At 36.7% G+C, this 15,680-nt stretch overlaps 1 protein-coding gene across 5 annotated transcripts in view; it reads right to left on the minus strand.

Annotated features, from left to right (window-relative positions):
• The window catches only part of ELP3 (elongator acetyltransferase complex subunit 3), a 223,451-nt gene that overhangs the window by 158,116 nt on the left and 49,655 nt on the right, over window positions 1–15,680 (minus strand). The window lies entirely within an intron of this gene.

Below are 15,680 nucleotides of genomic sequence, written 5' to 3' on the forward strand. Positions count from 1 at the left end.
TTATTCCGTGATTTTGAATTATTCCATGATTCCATGATATGGAAAAGAGAATGGAACCAAACTCTGGAAGACAGAGGAACATTTGCCATAAATCAAGGACTGGACTGAGCTCAAGGAGCCAGAAATGGGAGTGGCACTTGGGGACAGAAATGATGCGGCACTTGGGGACGTGGTTTGGAGCTTGATGACCTTAAAGGTCCCTTTGTAAAGTGAATTATTCCATGATTTTGAATTATTCCATGATTCCATGATATGGAAAGGAGCATGGATCCAAACTCTGGAAGACACAAGAGAATCTTCCATAAATCAAGGACTGGAATGAGCTAAAGAAGCCAGAAATGGGAGTGGAGGTGAAACCGCTCCTGCTCTGCCAAGCAAAACCCAGCCAAAGTATGAAAATTAAACCTCTTTTTTTTTCCTTTGTTCCACACCGACTGCACCCACCACGGCACCAGAAAATGAATTTTCTCTCAAATTAATTTAATGTTGCTAAAATGATGTGGTGCTTGGGGGATGTGGTTTTGTGCTGCTGGACTTGGTGACCTTGAAGATCCCTTTGTAAAGTGAATTATTCCATGATTTTTGATCTGGAAAAGAGCATGGATCCAAATTCTGGAAGACACAGGAGAATCTTCCATAAAGCAAGGACTGGCACGAGATCAAGGAGCCAGAAACGAGAGTGGCACTTGGGGACAGAAATGATGTGGCACTTTGGGATGTAGCTCAATGCTGCTGGATTTGGTGATCTAAAAGACCCTTTGTAAAGTGAATTATTCCATGATTTTGAATTATTCCATGATTCCATGATCTGGAGAAGAGAATGGAACCAAAATCTGGAAGACAGAGGAACATTTGCCATAAATCAAGGACTGGACTGAGCTCAAGGAGCCAGAAATGGGAGTGGCACTTGGGGACAGAAATGATGCCGCACTTGGGGACGTGGTTTGGAGCTTGATGACCATAAAGGTCCCTTTGTAAAGTGAATTATTCCATGATTTTGAATTATTCCATAATTCCATGATATGGAAAGGAGCATGGATCCAAACTCTGGAAGACACAAGAGAATCTTCCATAAATCAAGGACTGGAATGAGCTAAAGAAGCCAGAAATGGGAGTGGAGGTGAAACCGCTCCTGCTCTGCTGAGCAAAACCCAAGCAAAGTATGAAAATTAAACCTCTTTTTGTTTTTCCTTTGTTCCACACCGACTGCACCCACCACGGCACCAGAAAATGAATTTTCTCTCCAATTAATTTAGTGTTTCTAAAATGATGTGGCACTTTAGGATGTAGCTCAATGCTGCTGGATTTGGTGATCTAAAAGATCCTTTGTAAAGTGAATTATTCCATGATTTTGAATTATTCCATGATTCCATGATATGGAAAAGAGAATGAAACCAAACTTTGGAAGACACAAGAGAATCTTCCATAAAGCAAGGATTGTGACGAGCTAAAGAAGCCAGAAATGGGAGGTGAAACTGCTCCTGCTCTGCCAAGCAAAACCACAGCAAAGTATGAAAATTAAACCTCTTTTTTTTTCCTTTGTTCCACACCGACTGCACCCACCACGGCACCAGAAAATGAGTTTTCTCTCCAATTAATTGAGTGTTTCTAAAATGATGTGGTGCTTGGGGGATGTGGTTTTGTGCTGCTGGATTTGGTGACCTTGAAGATCCCTTTGTAAAGTGAATTATTCCATGATTTTGAATTATTCCATGATTTTTGATCTGGAGAAGAGAATGGAACCAAACTCTGGAAGACACAAGAGAATCTTCCATAAATCAAGGACTGGAATGAGCTAAAGAAGCCAGAAATGGGAGGTGAAACCGCTCCTGCTCTGCCGAGCAAAACCCAGCCAAAGTATGAAAATTAAACCTCTTTTTTTCCTTTGTTCCACACTGACTGCACCCACCACGGCACCAGAAAATGAATTTTCTCTCCAATTAATTTAGTGTTGCTAAAACGATGTCGTGCTTGGGGGATGTGGTTTAGTGCTGCTGGACTTGGTGATCTAGAAGATCCTTTGTAAAGTGAATTATTCCATGATTTTTGATCTGGAAAAGAGCATGGATCCAAATTCTGGAAGACACAGGGGAAGCTTCCATAAATCAAGGACTGGAATGAGCTCAAGGAGCCAGAAATGGGAGGTGGCACTTGGGGACAGAAATGATGCGGCACTTTGGGATGCAGCTCAATGCTGCTGGATTTGGTGATCTAAAAGATCCTTTGTAAAGTGAATTATTCCATGATTTTGAATTATTCCATGATTCCATGATCTGGAAAAGAGAATGGAACCAAACTCTGGAAGACAGAGGAACATTTGCCATAAATCAAGGACTGGCACGAGATCAAGGAGCCAGAAATGGGAGTGGCACTTGGGGACAGAAATGATGTGGCACTTGGGGACGTGGTTTGGAGCTTGATGACCTTAAAGATCCTTTGTAAAGTGAATTATTCCATGATTTTGAATTATTCCATGATTCCATGATATGGAAAGGGGCATGGATCCAAACTCTGGAAGACACAAGAGAATCTTCCATAAATCAAGGACTGGAATGAGCTCAAGGAGCCAGAAATGGGAGGTGAAACTTCTCCTGCTCTGCCGAGCAAAACCCAGCCAAAGTATGAAAATTAAATCTCTTTTTTTTTATCCTTTGTTCCACACCGATTGCACCCACCACGGCACCAGAAAATGAATTTTCTCTCCAATTAATTTAGTGTTTCTAAAATGATGTGGTGCTTGGGGGAAGTGGTTTTGTGATGCTGGACTTGGTGACCTTGAAGATCCCTTTGTAAAGTGAATTATTCCATGATTTTTGATCTGGGAAAGAGCATGGATCCAAATTCTGGAAGACACAGGAGAATCTTCCATAAATCAAGGACTGGCACGAGATCAAGGAGCCAGAAACGAGAGTGGCACTTGGGGACAGAAATGATGTGGCACTTTGGGATGTAGCTCAATGCTGCTGGATTTGTGATCTAAAAGACCCTTTGTAAAGGGAATTATTCCATGATTTTGAATTATTCCATGATTTTTGATCTGGAAAAGAGAATGGAACCAAACTTTGGAAGACACAAGAGAATCTTCCATAAATCAAGGACTGGCACGAGATCAAGGAGCCAGAAATGGGAGTGGCACTTGGGGACAGAAATGATGTGGCACTTTGGGATGTAGCTCAATGCTGCTGGATTTGGTGATCTAAAAGATCCTTTGTAAAGTGAATTATTCCATGATTTTGAATTATTCCATGATTCCACCATATGGAAAGGAGCATGGATCCAAACTCTGGAAGACACAAGAGAATCTTCCATAAATCAAGGACTGGACTGAGCTAAAGAAGCCAGAAATGGGAGTGGCACTTGGGGACAGAAATGAGGCGGCACTTGGGGACGTGGTTTAGAGCTTGATGACCTTAAAGGTCCCTTTGTAAAGTGAATTATTCCATGATTTTGAATTATTCCATGATTCCATGATATGGAAAGGAGCATGGATCCAAACTCTGGAAGACACAAGAGAATCTTCCATAAAGCAAGGATTGTGACGAGCTAAAGAAGCCAGAAATGGGAGGTGAAACCGCTCCTGCTCTGCCGAGCAAAACCCAGCCAAAGTATGAAAATTAAACCTCTTTTTTTTTCCTTTGTTCCACACCGACTGCACCCACCACGGCACCAGAAAATGAATTTTCTCTCCAATTAATTTAGTGTTGCTAAAACGATGTGGTGCTTGGGGGATGTGGTTTAGTGCTGCTGGATTTGGTCACCTTAAAGATCCTTTGTAAAGTGAATTATTCCATGATTTTTGATCTGGAAAAGAGCATGGATCCAAATTCTGGAAGACACAGGAGAATCTTCCATGAAGCAAGGACTGGCACGAGATCAAGGAGCCAGAAACGAGAGTGGCACTTGGGGACAGAAATGATGTGGCACTTTGGGATGTAGCTCAATGCTGCTGGATTTGGTGATCTAAAAGATCCTTTGTAAAGTGAATTATTCCATGATTTTGAATTATTCCATGATTCCACCATATGGAAAGGAGCATGGATCCAAACTCTGGAAGACACAAGAGAATCTTCCATAAATCAAGGACTGGACTGAGCTAAAGAAGCCAGAAATGGGAGTGGAGGTGAAACTGCTCCTGCTCTGCCAAGCAAAACCCCAGCAAAGTATGAAAAACCTATTTTTTTTTCCTTTGTTCCACACCGACTGCACCCACCACGGCACCAGAAAATGAATTTTCTCTCCAATTAATTGAGCGGCGCTGGAAGGCGGCGGCTGCGGGTTGGCAGCGCCAATGAGGCGCAAAGAGCGCAGCCGAGGGAACCATAAAGCGAATTTCGAACATTTCCAACATTTCCCACATTTCCCACATTTCCCACATTTCCCTGTCCTGCCAGCTCATTTCCATCCCGGCTGCAAAGCGAAAAAAGGGAATTTGGGAATTAATTTGGGTCCCCCAGCTCCGCACCGATCTCACCTCAGCAATTGGGGATGAAGGTTGAGTTTGTGCCCGCTCGGAAAATCAGAATACAACACGGAAAATCAGAATATACAACACGGAAAATCGGAATATACAACGCGGAAAATCGGAATATACAACACGGAAAATCAGAACACGGAAAATCAGAACACAACACGGAAAATCAGAACACGGAAAAGCAGAACACAACACGGAAAATCAGAACACAACACGGAAAAGCGGAATATACAACATGGAAAATCGGAATATACAACACGGAAATCAGAACGCAACACGGAAAATCAGAATACAACACGGAAAATCGGAATATACAACACTGAAAATCGGAATATACAACACGGAAAATCGGAATATACAACACGGAAAATCAGAACACGGAAAATCAGAATACAACACGGAAAATCGGAATATACAACACTGAAAATCGGAATATACGACACGGAAAATCAGAATACAACACGGAAAATCAGAACACAACACGGAAAATCAGAAAACAGAAAATCAGAATACAACACGGAAAATCAGAATATAACATGGAAAATCAGAACACAACACGGAAAATCAGAATACAGCACGGAAAATCAGAACACAACACGGAAAATCGGAATATACAACATGGAAAATCAGAACACAACACGGAAAATCAGAATATACAACACGGAAAATCGGAGTATACAACACGGAAAATCAGAACACAACAAAGAAAATCAGAATACAACACGGAAAATTGGAATATACAACATGGAAAATTGGAATATACAACACGGAAAATCGGAATATACAACTCGGAAAATCAGAACACAACACGGAAAATCAGAACACAACACTGGAAATCAGAATATACAACACGGAAAATCAGAACACAACATGGAAAATCAGAATACAGAAAATCAGAACACAACACGGAAAATCAGAATACAACACGGAAAATCGGAATATACAACACGGAAAATCAGAATACAACACGGAAAATCAGAATACAACCCGGAAAATCAGAATACAGAAAATCAGAACACAACACGGAAAATCAGAATATACAACACGGAAAATCAGAACACGGAAAACCAGAACACAACACGGAAAATCAGAACACAACATGGAAAATCAGAATACAGAAAATCAGAACACAACACGGAAAATCAGAATACAACACGGAAAATCAGAACACAACTCGGAAAATCAGAATACAACACGGAAAATCGGAATATACAACATGGAAAATCAGAATACAACACGGAAAATCAGAACCCAACTCGAGCTGCAGGGTGGTGAAATGAGGAGGGGATTAACCCCAGGATGGAGCAAATAATGAGGGAATTAACCCCAAAATGTTCTTCACGCACAGCACCCTCTGAAAAATGTGGATTTTATGATTGGCTTTTTGCAGATATTCAAATGAATATTATGTGTGTTGTGTTAGAAAGTGATGCTGGATTCATTCTCTTAAATAGTGTGGTAAATAGAGTGTGGTTAATATTGTGTGTTGTGTTAATTCAAATTAATATTATGTAGGTTAATATTATGTGTTGTATTAGTTCAAATTAATTTTATGTGTGTTAATATTCTGTGTGCTGTGTTAGAAAGTGATGCTGGATTCATTCTCTTAAATAGTGTGGTAAATAGAGTGTGGTTAATATTGTGTGTAGTGTTAATTCAAATTAATAATATGTGGTTAATATTTCGTGTATTGTATTAATTCAAATTAATATTACATGTGTTAATATTCTGTGTGTTGTGTCAGAAAGTGATGCTGGATTCATTCTCTTAAGTAGGGTGGTAAATAGAGTGTGGTTAATATTGTGTGTTGTGTTAATTCAAATTAATATTATGTGGGTTAATATTACATGTGTTGTATTAATTCAAATTAATATTATGTGGGTTAATATTTCGTGTGTTGTGTTAATTCAAATTAATTTTATGTGTGTTAATATTCTGTGTGCTGTGTTAGAAAGTGATGCTGGATTCATTCTCTTAAGTAGTGTGGTAAATAGAGTGTGGTTAATATTGTGTGTTGTGTTAATTCAAATTAATATTATGTGGGTTAATATTTCGTGTATTGTATTAATTCCAATTAATTTTAATGTGGGTTAATATTACATGTGTTGTATTAATTCAAATTAATTTTATGTGTGTTAATATTCTGTGTGCTGTGTTAGAAAGTGAGGCTGGATTCATTCTCTTAAATAGTGTGGTAAATAGAGTTTGAGGTTATAAAAAATGTTCAAATAGAAACTATACTATACAGGATTTTTTTGTTTTTTTAAAGAAAGGACTCTGAGATAGCAGCCCCAGGACATCTGAATCTTTCAGAGAAAAAGAAATTATTCTGATTAATTTATCAGAAGAAATGAACTTGTTCCCACCTCTGTTGGGACTCAGAGGAAGAAGCTGAGGATGAGCAGACACAATCCTGTGTTGGAATGGAATTTATGCACCATGGATGAGGTGTATGAATATGCAATAGGTATTGTTTTATTTTAATTTACTTTTTTTTTAATTGCTATTTTAATTTTTACTATTACTTTTATCTTTTATTATTTCAAAAGTTAATCCTTTGTTAATGTGTGTCCTTTTTGGGGTTTATTTTGCCCAGAAAAGGTACCCGGACATCCACAACTCTTTGTTTTTATCTCACATTGTCCTAATTCAAATTGCCCAATACTCTAATTGCATTCCTATTTTATAACCACTTTATTCCTATGAAACTTTTAACATTTAAAAAACAATTTTTGGCGTTTTTTCACAGCCCCGTTCCCTCAGCATCCCCAGCACAATCAGAATTTAAACCCCATGATCAGCACCAGGCTCTCACTCACACAGGTGGCAATATAATAATAATTAATAATAAAAACCCCAATTTCTCCATTTGACATTTCAGCGCAGGTCATTGCAAACTCATTTTTTGCCCAATGACAAAGGCACGGCAGAGAATTCCCCCCGGCAGGTGCTCAGCAATCATTTGCTGAAAAGCCACAGGAAAAAAAAAGCCAGAAAAATTCATTTTTTAGCTCTGACAATGTCATGACCGCTAAGGGTGATGCTGGGAAGAAAAAGGTGGATTTACAAATATTCTATGTTTTTGGGTGGCTGCAATTGCTGAGGAACACATCGGGATTCTTGGAGGAAAAAAAGGAAAGGAAAGGGGAAGAAAGGGAAAAGGGAAAAGGAAAAGGGAAGGGAAGGGAAGGGAAGGGAAGGGAAGGGAAGGGAAGGGAAGGGAAGGAAGGGAAGGGAAGGGAAGGGAAGGAAGGGAAGGGAAGGGAAGGAAAGGGGAAGGAAGAAAGGAAAGGAAAGGAAAGGAGAAAGGAAAGGAAAGAAAGGAAAGGAAAGGAAAGAAAGGAAAGGAAAGGAAAGGAAAGGAAAGGAAAGGAAAGGAAAGGAAAGGAAAGGAAAGGAAAGGAAAGGAAAGGAAAGGAAAGGAAAGGAAAGGAAAGGAAAGGAAATTTCAAGGAAAGGAAAGGAAAGGAAATTTCAAGGAAAGGAAATTTCAAGGAAAGGAAAGGAAATTTCAAGGAAAGGAAAGGAAATTTCAAGGAAAGGAAATTTCAAGGAAAGGAAATTTCAAGGAAAGGAAAGGAAAGGAAATTTCAGGAAAGGAAAGGAAAGGAAAGGAAAGGAAAGGAAAGGAAAGGAAAGGAAAGGAAAGGAAAGGAAAGGAAAGGAAAGGAAAGGAAAGGAAAGGAAAGGAAAGGAAAGGAAAGGAAAGGAAAGGAAAGGAAAGGAAAGGAAAGGAAAAGGAAGGAAAGGAAAGGAAAGGAAAGGAAAGGAAAGGAAAGGAAAGGAAAGGAAATTTCAAGGAAAGGAAAGGAAATTTCAAGGAAAGGAAATTTCAAGGAAAGGAAAGGAAATTTCAAGAAAGGAAAGGAAAGGAAAGGAAAGGAAATTTCAAGGAAAGGAAAGGAAAGGAAAGGAAATTTCAAGGAAAGGAAAGGAAAGGAAAGGAAAGGAAATTTCAAGGAAAGGAAAGGAAAGGAAAGGAAAGGAAATTTCAGAAAGGAAAGGAAAAGGAAAGGAAAGGAAAGGAAAGGAAAGGAAAGGAAAGGAAAGGAAAGGAAAGGAAAGGAAAGGAAAGGAAAGGGAAAGGAAAGGAAAGGAAAGAAAGGAAAGGAAAGGAAAGGAAAGGAAAGGAAAGAGGAAGGAAAGGAAAAGGAAAGGAAAGGAAAGGAAAGGAAAGGAAAGGAAAAGGAAAGGAAATTCAAGGAATGGAAATTTCAAGGAAAGGAAATTTTCAAGGAAAGGAAATTTCAAGGAAAGGAAAGGAAAATTTCAAGGAAAGGAAAGAAATTTCAAGGAAAGGAAAGGAAATTTCAAGGAAAGGAAAGGAGGAAATTTCAAGGAAAGGAAAGGAAAGGAAATTTCAAGGAAAGGAAAGGAAAGGAAAGGAAGGAAAGGAAATTTCAAGGAAAGGAAGATATTTCAAGGAAAGGAAATTTCAAGGAAAGAAATTTCAAGGAAAGGAATGAAGGAAGGAAAGGAAATTTCAAGGAAAGGGAAAGGGAAATTTCAAGGAAAGGAAAGGAGGAAGGAAAGGAAAGGAAAGGAAGGAAAGGAAAGGAAAGGAAAGGAAGGAGGAAAGGAAAGGAAAGGGAAAGGAAAGGAAAGGAAAGGAAAGGAAAGGAAAAGGGAAAGGAAAAGGAAAGGAAAGGAAAGGAAAGGAAAGAAAGGAAAGGAAGGAAAGGAAAGGAAAGGAAAGGAAAGAAGGAAAGGAAAGGAAAGGAAAGGGGGAAAGGAAAGTGGGAAAGGAAATAAAATGGGAAGAGGGAAAGGAAATTACAAAGGAGGGAAGGAAGGAAGGAAGGAAGGAAGGAAGGAAGGAAGGAAGGAAGGAAGGAAGGAAGGAAGGAAGGAAGTGGCGGAAGGAAGGAAGGAAGTGGCGGAAGGAAGGAGGAAGGAAGGAAGTGGCGGAAGTGGCGGAAGGAAGTGGCGGAAGTGGCGGAAGTGGCGGAAGGAAGGAAGGAAGGAAGGAAGGAAGGAAGGAAGGAAGGAAGGAAGGAAGGAAGGAAGGAAGGAAGGAAGGAGAAGGAAGGAAGGAAGGAAGGAAGAAGGAAGGAAGGAAGGAAGGAAGGTGCAAAGCTCCCTGCCTCGAGATCAGGATCTGATCAAATGAATTTTTGCTCACAGAGCTTCCAAATAACAGCAGTTAAAAGTTGGGAAATGAGCAGCAACAACGGGCAGAGAGCTTTGGGGTGAAAAATCCATAAATTCTGGATATTTTTACCCCAGAAGTCTTGAAATAAAATGCACGACTTATGAAGGCATTCAGGGATTAACACTCAGTGATAAACAGGTTTTAATGGTAAATATAGATATAGATATATAGATATAGATGTAGATATAAATATAAATATAAATATAAATATAACTAGAAATATAAATATAAATATAGATATAGATATATAGATATAGATATATAGATATAGATATAGATACAGATATAAATATAAATATAAATATAAATATAAATATAAATATAAATATAAATATAAATATAAATATATTAAATATAAATATAAATATAAATATAAATATAAATAAATGGTTTTGGTGAAGGGACCTCAAAGCTGATCCCATTCCAGCCTCAACACCGTCCTGGATTTGCACAATTCCAGGGATGAGGAACCAAAACCTCCCTGGAATTCTGTGCCAGGAAGTTGGGAAATGAGCAGCAACAAAGGGGGTGAAATTCCATAAATTTATGGGGTGAAAATCCATAAATTCTGGATATTTTTTACCCCAGAAGTCTTGAAATAAAATGCACGACCTATGAAGGCATTCAGGGATTAACACTCAGTGATAAACAGGTTTTAATGGTAAATATAGATATAGATTAGATATAGATATAGATATAGATATAGATATAGATATAGATATAGATATAGATGTAAACATAAATACAAACATAATATAGATATAGATATAGATATAGATAGATATAGATACAGATATAGATATAAATATAAACATAATATAGATATAGATATAGATGTAGATATAGATATAGATATAAATATAAATATAAACATAAATACAAACATAATATAGATAGATATAGATACAGATATAGATATAGATATAGATATAGATATAGATATAGATATAGATATAGATATAGATATAGATATAGATATAGATATAAATATAAACATAATATAAATATAGATATAGATATAGATGTAGATATAGATAAAAATATAAATATAAATATAAACATAAATACAAACATAATATAGATAGATATAGATATAGATATAAACATAATATAAATATAGATATAGATATAGATATAGATATAGATAGATATAGATATAGATATAGATATAGATATAGATATAGATATAGATATAGATATAGATATAGATATAGATATAGATATAGATGTAGATATAGATATAAATATAAACATAATATAGAGATAGATATAGATATAGATACAGATATAGATAAAAATATAAACATAAACATAAATATAAATATAAATAAATGGTTTGGGTTTGAAGGGACCTCAAAGCTGATCCCATTCCAGCCTCAACACCATCCTGGATTTGCACAATTCCAGGGATGAGGAACCAAAACCTCCCTGGGAATTCTGTGCCAGACCCTCAGCACACCCCAAGCTGGGAAAAAACAACAATCAGCCTGGATTTTTCCAGAATTATCGGGAGCTGGGCTGCAAAGCTCCGTGAACAAAAGGGAAATTGGGCAGATTTTGTGCTGAAAACGAGCCTGGCTCGAGGTGTCCGTGGGGATTTCACCGCCAAGCTTGGATGGATCCAAACAATTCCCAGCCCCTCTGTGAAAAGTGCATTTTCTACGGTTTGTGCTTTTTTTCCTGTGGCTCTGCATGGCAGAAATTCAGCGTTTGAATCTGGATTTATTGATTGGTGGTGTTGTATTCACGTTTTAATCATATGGTCAATGTAATCTTGGAATTAACAGGTGACTTTTGTAGTTAAAATAAGAATGATGTTATAAAAAATGAGGATTTTTTGAAGAAAGGAGTGAGGCAGCAGAGAGCAGCCCCAGGATACCTGAATCTATCAGAGATAAAGAATTTATTGTTCTCTTATCAGAAGAAATGAATTTCTCCCCACCTTAAGATTCAGAGGAAGAAGCTGAGGATGAGCAGGCAGAATCCTGTGTTGGAATGGAATTTGTGCATGAATGAATTATGGTTTTTAAGGGTTAATTTTTGGTTAATTTGTGTCCTTTTTCCCACAAAAAGTCACCCAGACATCCACAGCTCTTTGTGTCTGTTGTCTCACACTGTCCTCATTCAAACTGCCCAAACCATGATCACCACTCTAATTGTATTCCTATTTTTATAATAATTTTATTGGTTATAAAAATTTAATTTTTTTTTATTTTGAATTTATTGGGTTTTAAAACTTTAAAATTTGAAAACCAACCAACATCCCAAAATGGCTGCAGGAATTTGGAGCTTCAGGAGCCTCCGTGTCCTAATTCAAACTGCCCAAACCATGATCACCACTCTAATTGTATTCTTATTTTTATAACCATTTTATTGGTTATAAATTTATTTTTAACAAATTTTAAATTTATTGGGTTTTAAAAATTTCAAATTTGAAAACCAACCAACATCCCAAAATGGCTGCAGGAATTTGGGGCTGAATTTGGAGCTTCAGGAGCCTCCCTGTCCTAATTCCAACTGCCCAAACCATGATCACCACTCTAACTGTATTCCTATTTTTATAACCATTTTATTGGTTATAAAAATTTAAATATTTTTTTTAATTTTGAATTTTTTGGGTTTTAAAAATTGAAAATTTGAAAACCAACCAACATCCCAAAATGGCTGCAGGAATTTGGAGCTTCAGGAGCCTCCCTGTCCTAATTCCAACTGCCCAAATCATTATCACCACTCTAATTGTTTTAAATTTTTTTTCTTTTAATTTTAAATTCATTGGGTTTTAAAAATTTAAAATTTTAAGACCAACCAGTGAGTCCCCACATCCCAAAATTGCTGCAGGAATTTGGGGCTGAATTTGGAGCTTCAGGAGCCTCCCTGTCCTAATTCAAACTGCCCAAACCATTACCACTACTCTAATTGTATTCCTATTTTTATAATCATTTTATTGGTTATGAAAATTTAAATATTTTTTTTAATTTTGAATTTTTTGGGTTTTAAAAAGTGAAAATTTGAAAACCAACCAACATCCCAAAATGGCTGCAGGAGTTTGGAGCTTCAGGAGCCTCCCTGTCCTAATTCCAACTGCCCAAACCATGATCACCACTCTAATTGTATTCTTATTTTTATAACCATTTTATCACTATGAAAATTTCCAAAAATTTAAAATTTTAAGACCAACCGGCGAATCCCCACATCCCAAAATCGCTGCAGGAATTTGGAGCTTCAGGAGCCTCCCTGTCCTAATTCAAACTGCCCAAACCATTACCACCATTCTAATTGTATTCCTATTTTTATAATCATTTTATCACTATGAAAATTTCCAAAAATTTAAAATTTGAAAACCAACCGGCGAATCCCCACATCCCAAAATCACTGCAGGAATTGGGGCTGAATTTGGAGCTTCAGGAGCCTCCCTGTCCTAATTCCAACTGCCCAAACCATGATCACCACTCTAATTGTATTCCTATTTTTATCACCATTTTATTGGTTATAAAAACTTTTTTTTTTTTTTTTATTTTGAATTTATTGGGTTTTAAAAATTTAAAATTTGAAAACCAACCAACATCCCAAAATGGCTGCAGGAGTTTGGAGCTTCAGGAGCCTCCCTGTCCTAATTCCAACTGCCCAAATCATGATCACCACTCTAATTGTATTCCTATTTTTATAATCATTTTATTGGTTATAAATTTTTTTTTTTAATTTTGAATATTTTGGGTTTTAAAAATTTAAAATTTGAAAACCAACCAGGGAGTCCCCACATCCCAAAATCGCTGCAGGAATTTGGAGCTGAATTTGGAGCTTCAGGAGCCTCCCTGTCCTAATTCAAACTGCCCAAATCATGATCACCACTCTAATTATATTCCTATTTTTATAACCATTTTATTAGATATAAAAATTTAATTTTTTTTTTTAATTTTAAATGTATTGGGTTTTAAAAATTGAAAATTTGAAAACCAACCAACATCCCAAAATGGCTGCAGGAGTTTGGAGCTTCAGGAGCCTCCCTGTCCTAATTCCAACTGCCCAAATCATGATCATCACTCTAATTGTATTCCCATTTTTATAACCATTTTATCTCTATGAAAATTTCCAAAAATTTAAAATTTTAAGACCAACCGGTGAGTCCCCACATCCCAAAATCACTGCAGGAATTTGGAGCTGAATTTGGAGCTTCAGGAGCCTCCCTGTCCTAATTCCAACTGCCCAAACCATGATCACCACTCTAATTGTATTCCTATTTTTATAACCATTTTATTGGCTATAATTTTTTTTTTTAATTTTGAATTTATTGGGTTTTAAAAATTTAAAATTTGAAAACCAACCAACATCCCAAAATTGCTGCAGGAATTGGGGCTGAATTTGGAGCCTCCCTGTCCTAATTCAAACTGCCCAAATCATGATCACCACTCTAATTGTATTCTTATTTTTATAACCATTTTATTGGTTATAAATTTTTTTTATACATTTTAAATGTATTGGGTTTTAAAAATTTAAAATTTGAAAACCAACCAACATCCCAAAATGGCTGCAGGAGTTTGGAGCTTCAGGAGCCTCCCTGTCCTAATTCAAACTGCCTAAATCATGATCACCACTCTAATTGTATTCCTATTTTTAAAATCATTTTATTGGTTATAATTTTTTTTTTTAATTTTGAATTTTTTGGGTTTTAAAAATTTAAAATTTGAAAACCAACCAGTGAGTCCCCACATCCCAAAATCACTGCAGGAACTGGGGCTGAATTTAAAATTCAAAAAAAAAAATTAAATTTTTATAACCAATAAAACGGTTATAAAAATAGGAATACAATTAGAGTGGTGATAATGATTTGAGCAGTTTGAATTATGAAACTTTTAAAAATTTAAACCTTTAAGACCAACAGGCGAATCCCCACATCCCAAACTCGCTGCAGGAATTGGGGCTGAATTTGGAGCTTCAGGAGCCTCCCTGTCCTAATTCCAACTGCCCAAACCATGATCACCACTCTAACTGTATTCCTATTTTTATAATCATTTTATCACTATGAAAATTTCCAAAAATTTAAAATTTTAAGACCAACCAGCGAATCCCCACATCCCAAAATGGCTGCAGGAATTTGGAGCTGAATTTGGAGCTTCAGGAGCCTCCCTGTCCTAATTCCAACTGCCCAAACCATGATCACCACTCTAACTGTATTCCTATTTTTATAATCATTTTATCACTATGAAAATTTCCAAAAATTTAAAATTTTAAGACCAACCGGCGAGTCCCCACATCCTAAACTCGCTGCAGGAATTGGGGCTGAATTTGGAGCTTCAGGAGCCTCCCTGTCCTAATTCCAACTGCCCAAACCATTGTCACCACTCTAATTGTATTCCTATTTTTATAATCATTTTATTGGTTACAAAAATTTGATTTTTTTTTTAAATTTTAAGTTTACTGGGTTTTAAAACTTTAAAATTTGAAAACCAACCAACATCCCAAAATGGCTGCAGGAGTTTGGAGCTTCAGGAGCCTCCCTGTCCTAATTCAAACTGCCCAAACCATGATCACCACTCTAATTGTATTCCTATTTCTATAAAATTGGTTATAAAAATTTAATTTTTTTTTTATAAATTTTAAATTTATTGGTTTTTAAAACTTTAAAATTTGAAAACCAACCAAATTCCCAAAATGGCTGCAGGAGTTTGGAGCTCCTGAAATCCCCAAAATTCCACGGATTTGGGGCTGAGGTGATGAAATGAAGGAGCATCCCCTGGAGCAGAGGGTCGGGGAGATCAGAGTTGATCAGAGTTGATAAGAATTGATAAGAGTCGATAAGAGTTGATAAGAATTGATAAGAGTCAATAAGAGCTGATAAGAGTTGATAAGAGTTGATAAGAGTTGATAAGAGTCGATAAGAATTGATAAGAGTTGATAAGAATTGATAAGAGTTGATAAGAGTTGATCAGAGTTGATCAGAGCTGATAAGAGTTTTGTCGATAAGAGTTGATCAGAGTTGATAAGAGTCCACAAGAGTCGATAAGAGTTGATAAGAGTTAATAAGAGTTGATAAGAGTTGATCAGAGTTGATAAGAGTTG

The sequence above is a fragment of the Zonotrichia albicollis genome, chromosome 3 (genome assembly GCF_047830755.1).
Source record: "Zonotrichia albicollis isolate bZonAlb1 chromosome 3, bZonAlb1.hap1, whole genome shotgun sequence".
Taxonomy (NCBI): Eukaryota; Metazoa; Chordata; class Aves; order Passeriformes; family Passerellidae; genus Zonotrichia; species Zonotrichia albicollis.